Source organism: Microcebus murinus, chromosome 21, assembly GCF_040939455.1.
Source record: "Microcebus murinus isolate Inina chromosome 21, M.murinus_Inina_mat1.0, whole genome shotgun sequence".
Lineage (NCBI taxonomy): Eukaryota > Metazoa > Chordata > Mammalia > Primates > Cheirogaleidae > Microcebus > Microcebus murinus.
Genome location: NC_134124.1, coordinates 3,032,881 through 3,040,798, shown reverse-complemented (window position 1 = coordinate 3,040,798; position 7,918 = coordinate 3,032,881). Strand labels below are relative to the sequence as shown.

General features: G+C 57.7%; 1 protein-coding gene across 1 annotated transcript in view; it reads left to right on the top strand.

Annotated features, from left to right (window-relative positions):
• Positions 1-4,700: 4,700 nt before the first annotated feature.
• The window catches only part of FSTL4 (follistatin like 4), a 316,540-nt gene continuing 313,322 nt past the window's right edge, over positions 4,701-7,918 (top strand). The window contains exon 1 of the mRNA XM_075996042.1: positions 4,701-4,891. The gene's annotated coding sequence lies outside the window, so the exon portion shown is untranslated. The remainder of the gene's footprint in view (positions 4,892-7,918) is intronic.

The following is a 7,918-nucleotide window of genomic DNA, read 5'->3' as shown; positions in this document are numbered from 1 at the left end:
CGCTGCTCTGGAAAACAGAACTGGAGGCGAAAGCTTCTGTGCTAACGCTTTGCGTAGGGGAGGACAGCGCCAGGGACGAAGGAAGTGCAGATGCTGAGCCGGCCACAGCCTCGGAGCAAGCGGAGCCGCGTGCTGCGTCTCCAGGACGTCTCCACAGAGGACGTGGGGACACGGCGCTGCGTGTCAGTGTAGACCCGGGCAGCGAGGGGGTTATCAGCTGGCCCTGTGCCCAGCCCCCCACTGGTCGAGGTCCAGCCTGCAGGGCAGTGGCTCCCCCGTGCCGCCTCCGTGTGGCACAGAGCAGCGTCTCCAGGCCACCTCTGGGGAGCCCCAGCCCCAGGGCTTCCTCAGACCCTAACGGGCACGAGGCCAGCCTCTCCTGGTCGCTGGGGCCACGCGCGGGCCTTCCTGGTCTGCAGTAGGGAGCAGTGGCAGCAAGGACAGAGGGGACCCGGCTCTAAGACGGCGGGGGCAGCATGGGGCCACTCTGGCCAGGACGCAAGGCAGGTGTCCAAAGCCCTGCTGGGGGCCAGGGGCAGAGAGGTTAGTGCGGCTGCTCAGCTCTGAGGTGGTCTAGGTCCAGTGCCATCTCCCAGATGTCCTCATCTTGTCTGTCTCCAGAGCGTGGGAGAGGACCCCCCAGAACGCCGCACATGCATCTGAATGGATGTGTGTTCGTAAGAATGGAAGCTCCCTAAGGTAGGAGCTCATCTTTCTAAATAATCGGTTTTACTACTGGGTTGGAAAACAGGGTCATGACAAACATTTGTGAGTTTGAGCTTCCCCCTTTGAACAAAGAAAGTTGGTCCCTCTCTTGCCTGTCCCCCTATATATCTTCCCTCTGTCACCCCTCTTTCCCACGCTCAGGAGGATGTGCCACTTTGTGGCGTGGAGGCCTGGCCGTCTCCTCCCAAATTCTCCTTTGTGGGCACCGAATTCTTAGGGCAGGAAAGCTTAGTTTCCTTCCGTTTTCAGCGCCCTTCTTAGGCCCCCTGTGCCATTCATCCAGCCCCGGGGAGTTTAATGGGAATTTTGTCGCAGGATCAATGCCGTGGTGAGGGGTTTCATTGTTCATTTCATACGCTTTTACCATCCACAACGCCCTGCCCATCACTGCATCTTCTCCTTCATCCCAACCTCTTAATTAAAATTCCTGCTCTACCCCACTTCTTCCTTGCCTTGAAAATCTTCCCCCAATCACAGTTATCTCTTGAATGAATACCTGATTTCCATGCTGGCTACTTTTCTCCCGAAATGAAAGCTAAAAATAATTATTTGCATGTGATTTCACATGTAGGATTTTGAAACGTATTGCCTACATCCCCTCGGTTTCTAGATGAATTCAGTGAATCATCCTTTTAAAAGTCAGCATTAATACTAGACTTACGGGAAAACTTTATAACATCATAGCTCGTTTTAGATCAAAGTAGCCCTGACTTCTATAAATGCTAGCAAAATAAAGGCATAGGCTTTTAGAATTGGAAATGCTCTTAGAAGTTCAGTTAGTATGACAGCCCCCTCCCCCAACTCCTACTTGAGAGGGGAGAAAACAAGATGCAGAAAAGGCCCGACTCACCCGGGCTCCCTGCGCCCGGAGGGGAGCAGAGGCGGAGAGAGGCCTTGCCCTGTGCTCCCAACGCAGGCTCTTCTGAGCACAAGGATGCTCTTCAGTGCCCTGCATGGCTTGGTTTGAAGATGTACAGAGACGATTTTTGGACAGACAGCAAAATGTTAAATTATGCAAGACAAGGAAGACTGTTTCCTGCATTTTCCCCACCTTCTAACGTTTGACTTCCCAGTCTGGGTACCTCTGAGCACTATCTGACCCAGCCCCGTGTGGGACCCCCAGGGTGACCTTGCCCACAGCTACTGATGCAGACGCTTTTGGTTGAATCTGGAGAAGGTGCCTGGGTCCCATGGCCATGTGCCATCTCTGAGTATCCTGGTGTGCTGCTGTAATCTGACACGACCTGTAGGAGACATTGTCTGGCAGTAGTTTTGCATCACACGGTTGTGTCTTGGGTAAGAACAGAAATAGAAAAAAGGTGGGAGGCCGAGGCAGGAGGATTGCTTGAGGCCGGGAGCCTGAGGCTGCAGTGCACTAGGACTGCGCCTGTGAATAGCCACTGTGCTCCAGTCTAGGCAACATAAAAAAAAAAAAAAAAAAAGGAATGTTTAAATTTTCTGATCTTATAAAAGTATATTAATAACTTCCTTTTATTTGTCTCTGGGTCTGTCTGAACCACTCACCAGTAAGTGAGGGGTCGGAGTGGGGGCTGGGGAGAGTGATCTCAATTTATGTTTCCCTTTAGCTCCCCCTCCATTTCAAACTTACTGAATTATATGATGTTTACATGAAATTCAAAACTTAACCAGTTTTTATGCCAGTATGCTTACAAGTTCCGAAACAAGGTTTCAGGCAGACTCTGAAATCCTCCGTGTGAAACACAGCCTATCTTCCCATCTGGGGCATATTATTAAACCAAAATGGCCCCGAGAGGTAAAGCACAGAGCAATTGGAAGAGGCCTCGAGGTGTGCTGGCGTCAGAGGCCGCTTCCCTGGAGGCCTGTTTTATGTCGTCATTCACACTTCACCTTTTCCATTCCAAGGTGACTTTTATTTTTATTTTTTTTTTTTTAATATATCTATTGTGATGAAACCAAGGTGACTTTTAATTGCACTCCTATTTTATGCCCGGTAGTCACAACAGCTCACTTCAGATGTTCACGCCATCTCCAAGGGGCATTGCATACGTCTGGCTCGCAGCAGCTACACTCTCCCACTTCTTTGGGAAGCCTGAAGTGGAAGAATGTTCAGAGCCTGTTCACGGCGTTGAACAGAGCTATTTCTGATCTCGGTCAATCTATAGATCCCGACTTACATGTGACCTTGAGTTATTAAAAAACAGAAAACACACAAAGTCCTGCTTTGATTATGTAACAAGGCTGCTAGGCTGACTCAGGGACTTGGTGCTCAGGGCTGAAATCTGCCTTTCCAAACATCTCAACATCTGAGGCGGGAGCTCAAGCCGGCCCCGAGCCGAGCCGTGGAGTGCGGCCCTGGCTGCAGCCTGAGAATTCAGTTGCACAGGGAGGCATAGCGTGTTTCCAAACTTCCTGTCTGTGCCCAGTCTGCTTTTCGCTTTCCCTAGATGGAAAGCGCCCCCCAGTCTCGCTGTGGGGAATCTGGCCTCCAGCCAGCCTCAGACGTCCAGTCACGGGTGGCCTTGGCAAAGATTCGTGATCAGATCTGAGACAGCATCACACCGGCCAAGGCCCAGGGCCACTGAGGATGGAGTGGCCTTTATTCTTCTGGGTACAAATCGTGGTACCCGCATGGGAAGTCACGGCAGATGGAGACCTGGAAGTCGCCCGAGTCCTGTCCAACCCTTCGTTTTACAGACGGGGAAACCGATCCCTATGGCAGAGATAGGACTGGCTCTGTGTCACACAGTCGGCCAGTGGCGAAGGGAGGGCTGGATCCCAGACCGACACTGTGAGGCAGGACCACGCTGGCCCATGCACTCTGTATCCCTGGCAACTAGCACAGCGCCTGGTACATAGGAGGAGCCGCCACCAACTGGTCCCGCTGCACCCCAGTGGGGTGCTGGCGCCCCGAGTCTTGCTGCAGGGCCCGGCGCAGGTGCTTGCTTGAGGAAAATCTGTAGGAGGAAAGAACAAATGTGACACCTCTTCCTCCATGTCAGCCTTTTATCATCCTTCTCTTTCTCCCGGTATTTAACTAACCTCATCCTCAGAAAAGCCCCTCTGCCCACTTCTCCCAGCCGGAAGAGGTCAGAGAGGCAGGGACAGGACGCGGTTCTGTTGGCCAGGAAGTCACCTGGTACCCAGGCAGCGAGCGCAGGAGCGAGGCCTTCAGAAATGCTCCTGGCAGGGCCTCCCTCCCTCCCAAGTGTGGTGCCAGGTTGCGGCTACACTAGGACCACCTGGAAGGCCCTCGGTTTGACATGTTTCCAGTTTATCTGGGAACCAAGACCTATCTCAAAAGCTGCGGGTGTTGAGGAGGGATACAGAAAAGTTTGGGAGCCCTCAAACTTGGGGATGGGGTCAGGACGGAGGACATGTCGTGTTCTCAGGGATAAGAAGAGACCGTCTGGTCCCCGCTTGGTCAGGCGAGGCAAGTCTCAGTGGGATCGCCGGCGCGAGCCCAGTAGCACTCAAGGCTCTGCGGCTGGGAGGGGGCAGATTCAGAATGGGGACATAAAAACTTTGCTCTTTCACAGGGTTTTGGTTCGCAGCGGAGTGGGAGTGCCACCTGGTCTTGCCTCTAGGGACAGCTCTCTTGGTGTGGTGTACTTGCGCGTGAGCTCCGCGAGCAATGGCCACGGAGACCAGTTGTTTGCTGTTTGCCTTGAGAGCACAGCCTTGTGGAGCCCGCCAGGAAAGGAGCGGAGAGGAGGGGCCGTCACCAGCCCACCTCCATGCTAGCCCGAGGCGGGAGCGCGACCCTGGCTCCCCTCCTGCGGGGACCGAGCTGGCCTCAGCGCGCCCGAGTCCTCGCGCCCCGCGTGCGCGCCCGGCTGCTCTGCGCACCTGCCGCGGGCGCCGCGCGGGTCTGGCCGGCTGGCGGGCGGGCGGGCGGCGCGCACAGGTGGCGGCGATTGGGCAGGCGGGGCCCGGAGGGTGACGTCACGGGCTCCGGTCCCGGCGGCAGAAATAGGGCAGCCGCGGCGGCGGTGGCACAGCAGCGGGCAGCGGCGGCTCAGAGAGCTGGAGCCTGAGCAGCTCCAGCGAGCCCAGGACCCGCCGACAGCCAGAGCGACCGAGCGAAGGACGTGCGGCCGGGTGGCCGCCGCCGCCGCCACTGGGCGCTCCCTCCCTCTCGCCCGAGTCCGGCCACCTGGTCTTCCCCTCGGCCCGGCCGCCTCAGGTACGCAGGCGGGCGCAGCTCCGGGGCGGGCGCGGGGAGGGTGCCAAGCTGCTTTCGCGGCCACCAGCCGGCCCGCTGCGCCCCACTGGGGTCCGGGCGCCTGCGGCCGCGCGTCCTGCTGCAGGGCCCGGCGCGGGCGCTCGCCCGTCCTTACTGCCCGCGCCGGGAGCGCCAAGTTTGCCGGCCGCCGCAGGCGTGAGACGAGCCTGCCCGGTCTCGGCACGGTGACCCCGGCCGGGGCTGGGAACCGAGGTAGAGGCTGGGGCGCCGAAGCTACGTGGCCGGGGTCTGCGGGGGGGTGGGGGGGGAACCGGAGTGACCGAGCTGGCGCGCGGGGCGCCGCGCAGAACCGCTCGCGCCGAGCACGAAGCTCGCGCCCGGCTCCGAGACCCTGCAGGCGCCGCTCCCGGGCTCGGGACCCGGCAGCCCCAGAGGAGCCAGGCGAGCGCAGCCTCTGGGCTCAGCCCGTGCCCTTGGCTCGGACTGCGGGGCGGACGCTCTCAACACTCGCCCTCCCGCCCCCGTTTCCCGCTCCCCGGCTTTGCGGGGAAACTTCCGTCTCCTCCCCGCAGCCCGAAGGGCCCGCTGCGCCCCGCCTGGCCCTCGCTGGCTGGGTCCCCGCATACGAGGCTGGGGATGAAGGACTCGGGCACGGCGGGCCCCGGGCAGCCTGCGGCTCTGGTGCCGCCGCGCCTGCCGCTGCCCAGGTGTCGCCCTCCGGGGGCTCCAGGGAGCAGTTCGCTCCGGGGGCTTGGTCTTAACGGAGCTGCACCGTGGCGATCCCTGCCGCTCTGCGCGCCACAAAGCGAAGACCAGCTCCAAGTTTTGGGGGGACCGAGACGACGCAGGCGGAGCGCGCCGCTTGGGTCGTGTGTCGCCTCGAGTTTGGGGACGGACGGCCGCGGCACGGGTCCTGCAGCTGGCCGAGCGGCGCCGACCCGCGGCTGCCACCTGAGGACTTCGCGCCCGCGACTCCTGCGGGAGCGGCGCCCGCCGAGCAGCGGGTCTCACGGTGCCTGAGCGCGTTGAGCGCCGGCGGCGCGTGCGTGTCCCCTGCAAGAGCCCGGGGCGGCGGGCCGGGCCCTGGGGACTGTGCGGCGGCCCACGGAGCTGGCCCCCACGCGCGGTCCCGCGGTGCTTGCTCCCGATACCTGGCCCGACACCGAGGGATGGCACTGCCACCGCCTCGCCCGCGCTCCCCTCTAGGTGTCGCTTCCGCCGAGGTTTCCTGGGGTGAGAAACAGCGCCAGCAGCTCCGTCTGCGCCCCGGTGAAGGGGCTGCGCCGCGCGCCAGGACGGTGCTGCACGGCCCGAGGGTCTCTGGGCCAAACGTGCCCAGAACCTCGACGAGAGGGGGCGAGGCCGCTGCCAGCCCAAGTGTGCCCGCCCACCCTGGGACGGCACTATACCACGATCTGCGAGGTCTACAGGGGTCAGGAGACCTTGAGGACTGCTCTCCCAAGTCCCGAGTTACGATCCTACCGCTAGGCTTAGGGGAAGCCGGAGACGATTTGTAACAGTGCAACGTGCCGTCCTATTCTCCGGGCAGCTCAGTTTCTGCCACTCTGCCACCCCCCCCTTTCCGGAGCAGGCTCTGGGTCTGGGCGGTGGTCCCCGGAGGGCTCACCTGGGAGGCGAATGGTCGCAGGGGTGAGCCGTGTTGGCGTCTGTCTCATCAGAGCCGCAGCAAGTCTCGGGTGATGGCTGCAGCCCACCACGGAGCCCGTGCCCTGGGGCGATGTCTGCCCCATCAGCGTGTTCTGGGGATGTGTCGCTGGGCCGTTCCTGCCACACTCCGCTGCGTGTCAGCTTCCTGCCTCCTCCTCGGAAAAGGGCCGCTAACCCTCTCCCAAGACTTGAGTCCGAGCGGAAGGTCTTGCAGGAAAATAGCCCACTTTGATGTCATGCATGAAAATTGCTCACTGGAGCCATCCCAGTGCCTTTTTCTCCTAGAATTTCATGATCACTCTCAGTTTTCGTTGATTCCAGAAAGGCTCTTTTTTCTTCTAGAAAGGGGCCAGCTTGTTCTTCTGGGCACTGGGCGAACTTTTATCCTGCTGGCTGTCCTCTCTCTCAAGGTGGGGGAGGTTTTCTGCCTTGACTCACGAGTCTCTTCCTTTTTCTAAGGCTGTAGGATTTCTTTTAAAAGTGACCTTCATGCTGTGATCTTTTGTTCGACTCCACACTCTCTTCCAGAGACTGGCATTGAGTAGTCAGAATTTCATAAAATCGACTTTAATTCCTACCTTGCCTTTTTTGAGTATTTCTCTGCCAACTCAACCTTCCTGAGTTGCTTGTGTGTGTGGTCCACTGTGGGCTTCCTAACTTAGTGGAATTAAGTAGCTATTTCAAGAGCACGCCTTTCCTTCTGTTTTCTGTCTTTTAATGCCTAATACAGGGCATGGAACTTCAAATACAACAGAACCACAGTCAATAGAATGTGGTACGTAAAAGGTACAATCTAAAGGCTAGAAGGGTAAGAGTTATTGGAAGTTGTGCTTGTGTGTGTGTGTTAAACTTCATGGCAAATAGGGATGTCATGGATTTATACATTGCACGTAGAATAATTTAGGCATCTAATTTATCAAGTGTTGGAAGAATTAACCAATGCTATAGAGTAGATAATTAATAGGAAATGCAATTTAACTTCATTATGGCTTGCTGCAAGGTTATCCTGTTATATAGTTCCATGCCTAATTTCCCTGAGTTGGTATTTTAGGGACTGTCTTAGGAAATTTGAACCGCTTTCTTTTTTCCTAAAACACTCACAAATCAAAACCAGGGTCCTAAGCCTTTCAGAAGAAATTACCATACAGCCCCCTGATTTCAGGCTGGAGTTGAGGTGGCTTTTTTATTTTTAACACTGGGCAGACATGCAGAAGAGGACTGCAGGGTTTTGGTGGCCCCGGTTGGTTCCGTGTATTGACCGCCCACAGCTCGTAGGTGAAACGCAGCAGTCCTAGAGTGCTTTGCTGGAACAGATGCTCCTCCAATTGGAAAGATCAGGAATGCAGATGCCTCGGAGTC